General features: G+C 44.1%; 1 long non-coding RNA gene across 2 annotated transcripts in view; it reads right to left on the reverse strand.

The window, feature by feature from the left end:
* LOC148755628 (uncharacterized) overlaps nt 1-13,194 on the reverse strand; it is a 39,641-nt gene that overhangs the window by 12,037 nt on the left and 14,410 nt on the right. Inside the window, exon 1 of one of the 2 annotated variants that reach the window (XR_016018601.1) lies at nt 883-1,002. The exons of the other annotated variant lie outside the window; for it this stretch is intronic. This is a non-coding gene — a long non-coding RNA (uncharacterized LOC148755628). Of the gene's footprint in view, nt 1-882; nt 1,003-13,194 lie in introns of those variants that run through there. 2 annotated transcript variants of the gene reach the window in all.

A 13,194-nucleotide genomic window follows, 5' to 3' on the forward strand; every position in this document is an offset into this window, starting at 1 on the left:
CCATTATTTTAAAAAAAAAGAATTGGGGATTGTTAGATGGGAAACACTCATCGTTTCCTCCATGGGAAAGGCATCCACTGGCTTCCCCTGAAGGAGAGAAGTAACTTAATGGATCTGTGAGTTTGGAAGAAAAAACTGGTCTGTGCAGCTCTCCTCCTGGAGGAGGCATTCTGCCCTGTTTCTCTAGGCCTTAAGTTCTACAGTATCAGGCACTGCCAATGAATGGGGGGTAAAGGTGATCTAAGTGTGGGATCAATATTAGGGAGCAGACCTATCTCCAATATCAATGTCATCAATAACAAGCCTGCTATTTTGGTCTCCATATGCCTTGTTCCTTCATCTTATTTCTCAAATGATTCAAAACTTTTTCAAGCAAGGAGGGTGTTATTTAATAACTAATCCCTCCAAAAACCCCCCTGTAGCACTGGGGGCCTGGTGTGAGTACCCAAAAATAACTACTTGTGTATCACAGAGACATTGAGTTTGGAAAGGTAGCATGGAGCAACGGAAGGAGTCATCAGGCTTCATTTCTCCTTCTAAATGCATTCATTCATTTGTTCAACAAAGAAATAACTATGCATTTCTTCAACAAATATTTATCAAGCACCTAGCATATGCCAGGCATTGTTAAAGGATCTGGAGATCCAGCAGTGAACAAAACTGACCAAAACCCTGCTATAATGGAGCATACACGTGAATGGAAAAACTGATAATAAACCAATATATATAAGACCCGGTCTTGTTTTTGGGGAAATATGGTATATTCTCTTAGATGGTGATAAGTCCTAAGGAGAGAAAAAAGAAAATAACATAGGGAAGGAGAATAGGAAATATCAGTGGAGGGTGTCAAATTTTGGATAAGGTATCCAAGAAAAGCCTTACCAAGAAGATGGGGTTGGAGTCAAGACCTGAAAGAGATCCAGAAGCAAGTCCTGTGGGTATTTGGGGGAAGAGATTTCCAGGCAGAGTAAACAGCATAAACAAGTACTCTGATGTGAGAGTGCATGGTCTGATGACAAGTCAGTGCAGCAGAGTGATGAGATGGGGGTGTGGTGGAGAGCGCAAATGAGGTGAGAGAAGTCTCTGGAAGCCAGCTCAGGATACCACTTATAGCTCAGAATAAGGACTTTGGCTTTTACTCAGCAATTTGCCTATTAAAGGTTTCCAGCAGAGGTGTGACATCTGAATCTGATTAGATTAAAGAGGGCTAAGGCAGAAGCAGGGAAACCAGTGAGGAGGCTGTTACAGTAATCCAGGTGAGTGATGATGGCTTAGACCAGAAAAGGAGCAGTAGAGAGAGTAAGAAGTGGTCAGTTCTGGAGGTAGTTTGCAGGTAGAGCTGGCCCAGTGTATTGAAAGGTTGGAGTTAGGGTATATGAGAAAGAGAGAAATTAAGGATAACTCAAGGTTTTTGTCCTGAGCAACTGAAAGATGCAGTTGCAATGAACTAAACAGGTCGGAGGGGAATGGACACCAGGAATACAGTCTTGAATGTGGTCATTTTCAGATGCCCATTGGGCATTTGAGTGAATACATCACATAAGCAGCTGAAGATGCAAATCTGGAATTCAAGAAAGTGGTCCAAGCTACTTACTAGCTTACATTTAGCCATTTGTAGCCTTGTGACCTTCTCAGAGCCATACTTTCCTCTTCCGTAAAATAGGGATGAAAAAACTGCAGCAAGATTGTTGTGAGGATTAAATTTGATGATCAGTAAAGTAACAAGTTCACAGGAGGCTCTGAATAAATGATCACTATTATTAAGTTCAATTAAACATGCATTTAGTTGCTGGAAACACAAAAAATTAGAGATAAAGTCTTTTATTTATTTATTTATTTATTTATTTATTTATTTATTATTGGGGAAGGGGAAGAGTGTGTACTTCCAGGACTTTTTTTTTTTTTTCCAAGTCAAGTTGTTGCCCTTTCAATCTTAGTTGTGGAGGGTGCTGTTCAGCTTCAAGTTGCTGTCCTTTCAGTCTTAGTTGTGGAGGGCACAGCTCAGCTCCAGGTCCAGTTGCCGTTGCTAGTTGCAGGGGGTGCAGCTCACCATCCCTTGTGGGACTCGAGGAATTGAACTGGCAACCTTGTGGTTGAGAGCCCACTGGACCATGTGGGAATCGAACCGGCAGCCTTCGGAGTTAGGAGCATGGAGCTCTAACCGCCTGAGCCACCGGGCTGACCCCTAGAGATACAGTCTTTACCTCAGTCACAATGGAGAAAACTTGGTCAAAGCTTTCAACAAAGAACCTCTCAAGTAACAACAATCATTTGGGAGACTCTTCAAGTCCTGGAACCTGACTGGACAAAGATGATGGATGACTAGCCTCAGGATGAAGTGATCGAGGGGATTGGAGCATAAACCAGAATGTGTATCCGGTCCTATACCAGCTTGCTGGGGAGACTTAAACTCATGAACCCTCTACCTCTCACTTCCCCAATAGGGTAAACCTCAGCCCCCTAGAGATGTTTAAAAGTGTCCAAAGCTGCTCAGGGGGAAAACACTGGTTCAGTGACATTGATCCATCAGTTCCCCATGCCTATTTTCCCATCTGCCCTCCTCTGTTTGAACCCTGACCCCCATCAGGACTTCTCCAGTCTCTTATGGACCCTGAGCCTGGTTTTTCTCAGCTTCTAAGTAGCAAGAGAAAGAGCTCAGAGACGCTGTGCAAACCTCAAAGAACCTAGGATGGCTAACACTGGGGAGATACTTGAACCACATGAAGAGAAAAGTAAGTGAGCATAAGGGAAAGAAACTACCTTTGAGTTCCTGCTGGACCAGGGGCTGTGCTAGGTGTTTCCAGACCTGAGAGAGTCGTTGCAAGGATTAAATATGAATCCATGGGGCGGCTGGATGGCTCAGTTGGTTAGAGCGTGAGCTCTCAACAACAAGGTTGCCAGTTCAATTCTCTCAGGGGATGGTGGGCTGTGCTCCCTGAAACTAAAGATTGAAAACGGTGACTGGACTTGGAGCTGAGCTGTGCCCTTCACACCTAGATTGAAGGACAATGACTTGGAGCTGACGGGCCCTGGAGAAACACACTGTTCCGCAATATCCAATATTCCCCACTAAAAATTTTAAAATATATATTCTTTAAAAAAAAAAAAATCCATGTAGAACATTTGGCTCAGGGCCTGGCATGTAGTAAGAGCACACAAAAAAGTTAGCTATATTATTTTTCTTCTATCTCTTTTAATCCTCACAACAACCCTGTCATGCTGGGCTCCAAACTACTTTACTGAGTCTTGGTTTTTTCATCTGACTGCGGAAAATAATGGTACCTTCCAAACAAAGATTCATCTAAAACCCTTAGTGCAATGCCTGGCACACAGTAACTGTTCAATAATCATTAGATATTCTCAGTACTCTTGGAGAAGAGGAAACAAAAGTTTCAGAGATTAGCTCACTTATCTAAATTCACACAGCCAAATAGAATAGACATGGTTTTGCCTCACTCAGCATCTATGCTTCCTCTGTTGGTTAGAATAACTCTCTTTTGAGAACCACCCTCCCACATTCTCGGCCTACTCTCAGGCCACATGATTTGGGTGAGGTTGACACCTCTATTTCAAGCTCCAGAAGAGAGTATGTAACCGAGGTCTGGCCAATTGCTTATTACATCCCTCTAGTCACAGGGATGGGTTTAAGAGTGGACTTGTGACCCATGTGAAGTCAATAAGAAGTCAGTGCTGGAACTTTGTTGAATCCATTGGGTGAGAAATGAACTTGTTTTTGGACTTGACATTGAGAGGATAGAAGGTTGGAGATGCTGTGGATTCCTAGGTGGAGAGAGTGCCTACACACAAAGCAAATCCAAAGGAAATAGAGCCAAAGGATGGAAAGAAACTGAAGCCTGAAAGCTTTGAGCTCTTGCCTAAACACTTGAACAGACATGTCTAAAGTCTGTACCTCAAGTTTCAGGTACATGAGGCAGTAATTCATATTCGTATTCATTCTCTCTCTCCCTCCCTTGAGACAACCAAAGGAATCCTTATTTGGCAAATGTAGTAGTCAGGGTCCAAACTGCAAACAGATGGCACACTTAAACTAGAATAATTTGAAAAGGGTTCATTTAGGTGGTGTAGGAGAACCACATGGGATAGCATGGTGACGCAGAGCTAGTAACAACTAAGGAGCTGTCATCACCCCTAGACCTGAGGGACAGAGGAAAGATAGTTACCTGAACCTGGAGGGAGGGCGTTTTGGAGAAGAGGCCTCCATAATAGCAGTGACTGTCAATCAAGGCACACTGCCAGCCTGTGGAGGGAGTTAAGGGAAAAATACCATACCTCTCTCTCCTCTTGCCTCTCTCATCCACATACTCCCCACTGGCTGAGCCCAGCTTGAAGCCAGAAGGCAAAGGCGCCTGCTGACACATTGAATCAAGTTAGACCCAGAACAGGGAAGGATAGATCTATACGGGCAGATAGGAGATAGCTGGCCCAACAAGAAAGCAGCAGACTGGGTTTCGGAACCCCCTTCCGCCCCAAAAAAAAAGAAAGAAAGAGAGCAGCAGAGCCTGTCTGGCTGTCTCTCCCACAGTCCCTTGATGACCTTTTTGGAAGCTCAGTCCAGAGTTTTAAAACCTTTTGAGTTCCCTTTGATCTTTCCTGTGTAGTGCTCTACCTTCCCTAGAGAAAAGCCCATAGGGTGGCACATAGGAGACAGGGATTCTGAACATCTGGGAAGAAGCCACTGAAGCAGCCCCGCTAACTTTGCAGGGAGAAAGAAGCCTCCAGGCCAGCTGCCCACTTGGCCAGAATCCTGGGCTGACCCTCAGGCCCTCACCCTGCCAGCTCCCTTGTCCCCACAGAAATCTGTCCACTGACTGGTTTAGCCCCCATCTCGGGCACCACCAGACAGCAGCCCTGTGACTTCCCTTTCTCTCTGTGGGAGGTGTCTGTTTCCTTCTGCAGCCAAGCCAGAGAAGCTTCTGAGATTCCCCACTACTGGCAAGGGCCCAATAGTGCCCCGAGGACAGGGTTGAGTTGTATCCAACTATCTCATTTTGGTCACAAATACCTGTTCACTCTTCTTCCTTCCCAAAACATTCATCCTGATCTCTTTGCCAAAATAGGTTCCTCCCCAGCTTTCAAACCCACTTTAAACCTTAGACTTTCGGAAACAACCAAAATGTCCTTCGATAGATGAATGGATAAAGAAGTTGTGGTACATATACACAATGGAATACTATTCGGCAGTGAGAAAAGATGATATAGGAACATTTGTGACAACATGGATGGATCTTGAGAGAGTAATGCTGAGCGAAACAAGTCAGACAGAAAAAGCAGAGAACCATGTGATTTCACTGATATGTGGTATATAAACCAAAAACAACAAAAGAACAAGACAAACAAATGAGAAACAGAAACTCATAGACACGGACAATAGTTTAGTGGTTGCCAGAGGGTAAGGGGGGTGGGGGGGGAAGGTGAGGGTAAGGGGGATCGAATATATGGTGATGGAAGAACTGACTCTGGGTGATGAACATACAATGGGATTTATAGATGATGTAATACAGAATTGTACACCTGAAATCTATGTAATTTTACTAACAATTGTCACCCCAATAAATTTAATTAAAAAAAAAAAAAAAAACTTAGACTTTCCTCAGAAAGCCTTCCTCATTGAATCGCTCGTCTCTGCACTCTATTACGATGCTTATCAGAAGTACTTCTACATGTAAAATAACTAATAATAGCAACTCATATGTACTGAGTGCTCTCTGTGCCCACCACAGAGCCTTACAGAAACCATCTCATTTTAATTTGCACAACTACCTTGTAAGGTGGGTGCTATCAAAACATAGCATACGTTATGATCGGCACCCCTTTGATGGTGACGAACTTAGGAGCAACGACTTTATCCATTTCTACAGAGGAGAAAACTGAGGCTCAGTGAGGATGAATTACTCGTTTAAATTCACAGCAGCAAGCAAAAGGCAAAGATGAGATCTAAACCCAGATCTGACCAACCGCGAAGCCCACGCTCTTAAAAATGCAATGTTTTACTGTGTCCCAGCTATGTGCAGTCCCAGCGTTGGGTAATGGCTAGCCAAGGCCTGGGTGATATGCAAGCCTTGTGCAGCCCCACCCAGACCACACAGATTGGGAATGGAAGGATGGCTCCCAGGGAAAATTAGAGTACTAACTAAAGAGCCGGAAATGAATGCTGGGTAGGCAAAGACAACAGATGTCTGATCCAGGGATTCAGGCAATGATACTGGTAATTACAACACAGTGTGATAAGTGACAAGACGGGAAGGAACTGGTGCTGGCGGAATGCACAGGAAACACCTAAGCCAGAGGAAATGGCATGTAAGATGAGACTGGAAAAGGAGGTCTCAAAGCAAGGATGGGTGTGGCGGGTGGGGAAAGGAAACGGGTCATGCAAATTTCTTGAGATATGTGAGATTGTGAACAGGGGCCGTGAGAATGGAGCTGATGGGCCAGATCATGAAGCGGGCCTGAGCAGAAAGGAAGAAAAATGAATTTGGGGCTGAAGAGGAGATGAAGATTACAGTTTGGGAGGTCGATCTTGAAGGACATGTGGGTCATCCTGGTAGAGATATCAAAGAGCCAGCTGGATATGTGAGTGTGGAGTTTCGGAGCAGGATTTCCGGAGGCAGTGCAAGGATAGACACCTAAGTGTGGGTGAGAATCTGGAGGCGAAGATCAAAGTTGAACAGACTCTTTGAAAAGGACATCCCAATGGCCAACGAGCACACGAAAAGGCCAATAAGCACATGAAATAAGCATATGTAAACAGCATCATTCTTATAAGTGTAAACACAGGAAAACAATGAGATACCATTACACATCCACCAGATGGCTGAAATTAAAAGGACTGACAATTTCAGGTATTAGCAAGGACATGGAAAAACTGGAATTCCCATACATCACTGACAGGTACAACCACTTTGGCAAACTGGCAGTGTTTACTAAAGTGAAACATACGTGGTCAGACAATTAAGTTTGCGAACTCATCCCAGAAAAAGTGCTACATACCTCACTGCTGAATATCACTATGGTCACCTTCAAAGTACACACCTTGGGAAACTATGCATCGACGCCAGCACCTAGTCCACCCTTCAAAGCAATTTTGGAACTTTTTCTGGAATGGCCGTCAGAGCTGTCATCGTATTACCCTTGATGTCCTGAATGTCATCAAAATGTCTTCCTTTCAATATTTCCTTTATCTTTGGGTAAAGAAAGAAGTCATTGGAGGCCAGATCAGGTGAGTAGGGAGGGTGTTCCAATACAGTAATTTGTTTACTGGCTAAAAACTCCCTCACAGACAATGTCATGTGAGCTGGTGCATTGTCGTGATGCAAGAGCCATGAATTGTTGGCGAAAAGTTCAGGTCATCTAACTTTTTCACGCAGCCTTTTCAACACTTCCAAATAGTAAACTTAGTTAACTGTTTGTCCAATTGGCACAAATTCATAATGAATAATCCCTCTGATATCAATAAAAGGTTAGCAACATTATTGCAACAAGTTTGCAAACTTAATTGTCATACCTCATATGTGTCCTCTATGACCCAGCAATTCCATTCACATATATACTGTATAGTCAAGAGAAGTAAGTGCTTAAGTCCACAAAAAGATGTGTAAAAGAATGTTCATAACAGCATTATTCAAAAGAGATAGAAGCTGGAAACAAACTAAATGTCCATTGTTATGTGCTCATTCAATACCGTGTTTTTCTGAAAATAAGACCAGGTCTTATATTAAGCTTTGCTCCAAAAGACGCATTAGGGCTTCTGTTCAGGGGATGTCATCCTGAAAAATCATGCTAGGGCTTATTTTCCAGTTAGGTCTTATTTTGGGGGAAACATGGTAGTACGCTACACCACACACAGACACACACACACAGACACACACACACACACACACACTCACACACAGCTCCAAGAAGACAGGGACCAGGCACACACAAGAACTAAATACTGACATGGATGAATCTTACAGGTATAATGCTGAGTGAAAGAAGATAGACCTACAAGAATACATGCTGTGTGCTTCCATTTATAATGGTCAGGAAAAGATTCTGAGATGTTCGAAATTGAATTGCAGTGGCCATAGAGTGAGAGAAAGGGATAGAACTGTGAGTCTGTTAATGGCTGCAGACCAGCTAACAACTTCTCACATTCCTGTTTGGCCTTCTGAGATTTCAGATTAATTTCCAGGTGGCTATTTCTGCAGATTATTTTAGCCAGGCACCATCTAACTCCAGGAGCCTCTGCTTGTTTACATGTGGGCTTTCCAGACCTCTCCCCACAGCCACTCCACAGGGGAGCACACATTTCTTTACATGGACTCTGTTATTCCAAGCGGGCCCTGCTTCACCTTCTCCCACCTTTTTGCCTGTAGCTCATATACGTTTTTTCAGACTACCTCTTTCTTCCCCTTTCCCCCCATTTGATATATAAAAACGCTTGCAAAACTCTGGGACCACAGACATGCTGTCTTTTCTACCTAGCCATGCTGCTGGTAGTTTAGACTCCATGCTCCAAGATGTGTCTTTTGACTAGCATTTTTGGCTCAATAAAACCTTACTTAAAAGAAGACTTCAGTTGTGGAAGTTAAAGATTTTTTAATTTAACAATAAAAAGCTCAAAAACAGTTTATAGTGCTAGAGGTCAGAAATCGTGGTTTTATTGTAGCAGAGGCTATACCTAAAAAGGGTCCAAGGGAAACTCCTGGGTATTGGAGATGTTTTGTATCTTTATCTAGGGTGGGGAGGGTGGGTGTTTATAAAGGTATATACATGTATAAAACTCCCGTTGTTCATTTAAGATTTGTGCACATTGCTGTATCTATTTTATGCCTAAGTGGGGAAGGAGCTTATCTCATCCTCTGAAAGACAAAAAAACCAAAGATAGCAGGAACCATCGATATTTTACCCGTTTGTGATACAATAGGATGTTTCACAAGGCCCAGCTTGATGGTGAAGTCCCCCAGGGCCAGTCTTTTTTTTTTTTTTTAATCTCCACTGTCCCAAAGCGTCTGTATTGGGGTTCATGTCACAGCAGGCCCACAGCATGCATGATTCAGTATCTGCTCAGAGTGGCACACTTGAGCTCTTGAGTGTTCAACTCAACACTCATTTCCTGCGTGTCTAGTCTGTGTCAGGCCCTGTGCTGAGAGCTGGGAGCATGAAGACAAATAAAACACCAGTTCTGCACTTAAAAGCTGCAAGAGGTGAGTGCTCCAGGATGAAGGATGGATTCTCGCAGCAGCCAACTCATCCATCAGCACATGTAAATAATAATAGTAACAACCAACCACCATTTGTGAACTGCCAGGTGCTTTACGTGTGTAGCAGACTTTTTTTTCCTTAATTGCTATTTAAAACTATAACTGCCTGCAGCTACTTTTGTCTATTGGGGGAGTGGCATAATTTTTCTCTGAGTAGATGGCTCTTTGTTTAGGAAAATACTTAATAAGTCGCTTTGGCATGAAGATTGAAGCTCCCTGAGGACGGGGCAAGACAAAAAGAGCTGAATGGCTTTGCAAATTAAAGTGGGGGGGGGGGGGAGCGGGAATGTGGCTGCAGAGAAAGGGAGGAGGGTCTAAAAACAGGAGGAGGGGAGATGTTAGGGTGTGTAGTTAGAGAGATCTGTTTTTCTTTTCCCAGGCTCTGTTCCTTATAGAATCATCCCTTTGCTTTTCTAATTTCACTCATTCTTCAGGTTTTACCTTTCAAAAATCACTTCCTCATACCACACACAGCCTTCAAAAAGAACGAGGCAAAGCTCTCTCTACTGACATGCACTGGATATATTGTGAAGTGAAAGAAGTAACCAGCAAAATGGGTGCATAATACAATCCCATTTTTTAAAAAAGCGTGCCATATATATGTACTTACACTTGGCTACACATAGAAAATCCCTGGAAAAGTACAGAACACTATATTAACAGCTGTTACCACTAGGAAGGGTGGTGGGGGATAATCAGAAGCTTCTATTTTCAATTTTTGCCCTTTTTACCTTCAACAATTTTACCATGAGATTTTATCCCTTTTCAAAAGTCTCTTCCTCCAAGCAGCCTTCCCTGACTTGTATTGTAGATCTGGTACCCCTGGTATCCTGCCTTCCTTTGTTGTGACATTCAGCACCTTGGTAATTGCCTGCTCATTACCTGTCCCCTCCCTCTGCCTCCTGCAATCACCATGCTCTCCCCTCAGCTCCTAGAAGCCAGGGACCAGGAACTCCTAGCAGAATGCTTGGCATAGCTTAACCAAATGACTGGATTCTTCCACCTTCCAAAGAGTTTTCTCCTGCCTGGTTTTGAATCTTCCAGAGAGAGAAGAGAGCAGCTCAACTCCGTGTGTGTGTGTGTGTGCTGCCCAGAGCTGCCCACAGTGTTCCAACTAATTCCCTGTCCAGTGCAGGGTGACATGCCCTCTTTCTTGTTCCGGAGAGAAATGTAAAAGCAGCAGCTCCTGCCCTCTTCATTGCTCTGAGGGACACCAAAATGCCTGAGACCACGACAACCTGCGAGAGGTGTGAGCAGGTGGGGGAGCCAATTACTGGAACAGGCCAGGGCACCCTGGCTGACCTTGGAAGAAGCAGAGACAGCTTCCCTTCCATCTTCCTTTGCTTCCTAGCAGTAGGGGAGGAAGGGATGGAGGCCTAATTGCTTTCACCTTGCGAAAAATCTGCTACTGACCATGAGCAGGGAGAATCACTCAGTTATACAGCAGGGGGCTTGAAATTCTATCAGATCAGGAAGGCTGACATTTTCCCTGAGGCTCTCTGACTAACGACCAAGGGGAAGAGAGGCACTTGGCCTAATGGCCCCCTCCTTGCTCTGGCCTACCAATCACAGTGTCATCAACTGAGCTCCCATTTATTTCTGCCCAGGACCCCGCAGGGAAATCTCCATGTCTGCCCCGCTCTCCAGCCAGGCTGCTCTCACTAAGATGTGCCTTCACTAGATCTTGCCCAGGCCACAGTAAGGATGCTGGGAGAAAATTAGAGCTCTGTCTCACAGGCCCTGCACTGCCAGGCAGATGCTTCTATCGACCCAGCCAGCCTCTTCCTGCAGAGTTCAGTCAGGAAAAGTGAAGCTGGCCTCTGGGACTGCCAGGGAGCGGCACCGGCTAGCCACAAGTACCTGATTCTGCCTGAACACTTCTAACAATTAAGGCAGTGGATGAACTGTCATCCATCCCCAATGAAAAGCAAATTCACAAGCCACACACTATCCCTCAATCCCTGGGGTGAAGCAAGGAATGTGATAAAGAAAAAGCAGTGCAACTCAACAGAACAGTCTTGAGTGATACTGATGCTATTCAGGGAGTCTGCCACCAGGATCTCAGCATTCAAACCACTGAAAATCACCCAGGAAATATGTGATAGTGGTTTTATACAATTAATGACTTATAATAAAGCTTCGGAGCACTAGTTGGTTCCAAGTAGAAATTTCCTTTAAGAAATTCTTGAGAGGCAATAGAAGCCCACAGCTTCAATATATAGCCTACTTCAACCACTTTCTAGCTGTGTGGCTTTGGTTACGTTACTTAACCTCTCTGAGCTTCAATTTTCCCATCTGTAAAATAGGATTAATATCTACTTCAAAGATTACCATAAAATAAAATTACTATACATAAACTATTTAATACAGTCCTTGGTGCTCATGAAATGGTGACTGTTCATTCTATTATTAAGGAGCCATCAGTGCACACCGACACTGGGGTGAGGTGGAATCTGTGGGGCCTTTACGACCATGCAGACCTGGTTTGCAGTCCTAGTTCCATTACTTCCACTATGTGGCCTTGGGTGAGTTAATTAATGTCTTTGAGCCTCTGTCTCCTCTCTAAGAAGACACTGATAATACCGGCCTGGCCAACAGGATGGAGTCCAGCCCTCACCTGAGCCGTAGCACTATTAGTTGCATTGGTATGGAATCACCACCCTTTTTCCAGTATCCTTCACCTTATTGTTTGGTAATTTTTTTTTTAACTTTTAAAATTTTTTTTTACTTGTGTTTTTCCAGGACCCATCAGCTCCAAGTCAAGTAGTTGTTTCAATCTCGTTGTGGAGGGTGCAGCTCACAATGACCCAGGTGGGGATCGAACCGGCAACGGTGTTATTAAGAGCATTGCACTCTAACCAACTGAACTAACGGCGAGGAGACAAAAGCCTGCTCAACGTGATTTACTTGGAGGCAGCATATTGATCTTCTCAGTCAGTGGTCTCCTTCCTGTTGCGATTCTTCTTGCCATCTCTATACTATTTGACCCTGTGGTCACCTCTAACTTTTTTGAGATCTCCGTCTCTCCCTTCGTTTTCTTGACTCTTTGATGCCCTGATCTCTCTCTCTCTCTTCTCTCTCATTCTTGCTCTCGCTCACTCTCTCCCTTCCTTCCTCCTTCCCTCTCTCCTTCTCTCTAATTCTTCCCAGGCTCTTCCCTTCATCCTCCTTCACTTATTCTTCTCTCCTTTGCTGCACAGTCTACCTGCTCTCCCCCAGAGATGGCCACGACAGTCACCAAAAGCAAGCTGTCTGATCTCAAAGGCACCATTATCCTTCCGGCCAACCAAACGTCAAATCCCAGATTCCTGTCTTTTTCCTTTCCTCTCTTTCTGAATCCAATCAGTTGCCAAGCATCTCAATTTTCATTTTCTTGAAAACATTCTCACATCCACCTCCTTCTTTTCCATTTTCCGTCTTGTTACTCTAGACCAATATCAACTCAGATTGGAGCTAGTTTAAATGGCTAATTCCAGTCCATCCTGAATATTGCAGCCTTCCTAAAGATCACTTTAAGTGTGCCAGATAGTCTCCTTCTACCACCCTCCCATCTCCATTCAAAATCCTAGTAAGGCTTTTTCCTTCCTACAACAGATTCGAGAACATTTCATGCCTTCCGTATCTGATTTCCTATATTTGACTTTCCATCACACCCCAATCCAGACTTTCCATTCCATGCATGCTTTACCCATGTGCAGCTCCTCTTCTTTGCATCTGCAGCCTCCTCTGCTTGGAGTGTCCTCCCTCCATTTCCTCCTCTATTCAAATTCAATCCATTTTTTAAGACCTGGCTCAAAACTCAACTCCTTCATGAAGACTTCCCTGCCCACTCCAGTCCACAGTTATCATTTTCTCCGAGTTTCCCTCGATGATGTTCCTGTGATGGTGGTGATGGAGAGCTGCCTGTCTGGGAAGTTGGTCAGTGCCTGCG

The sequence above is a fragment of the Rhinolophus sinicus genome, chromosome 14 (genome assembly GCF_057876585.1).
Source record: "Rhinolophus sinicus isolate RSI-liver-muscle chromosome 14, RSI-T2T, whole genome shotgun sequence".
Taxonomy (NCBI): domain Eukaryota; kingdom Metazoa; phylum Chordata; class Mammalia; order Chiroptera; family Rhinolophidae; genus Rhinolophus; species Rhinolophus sinicus.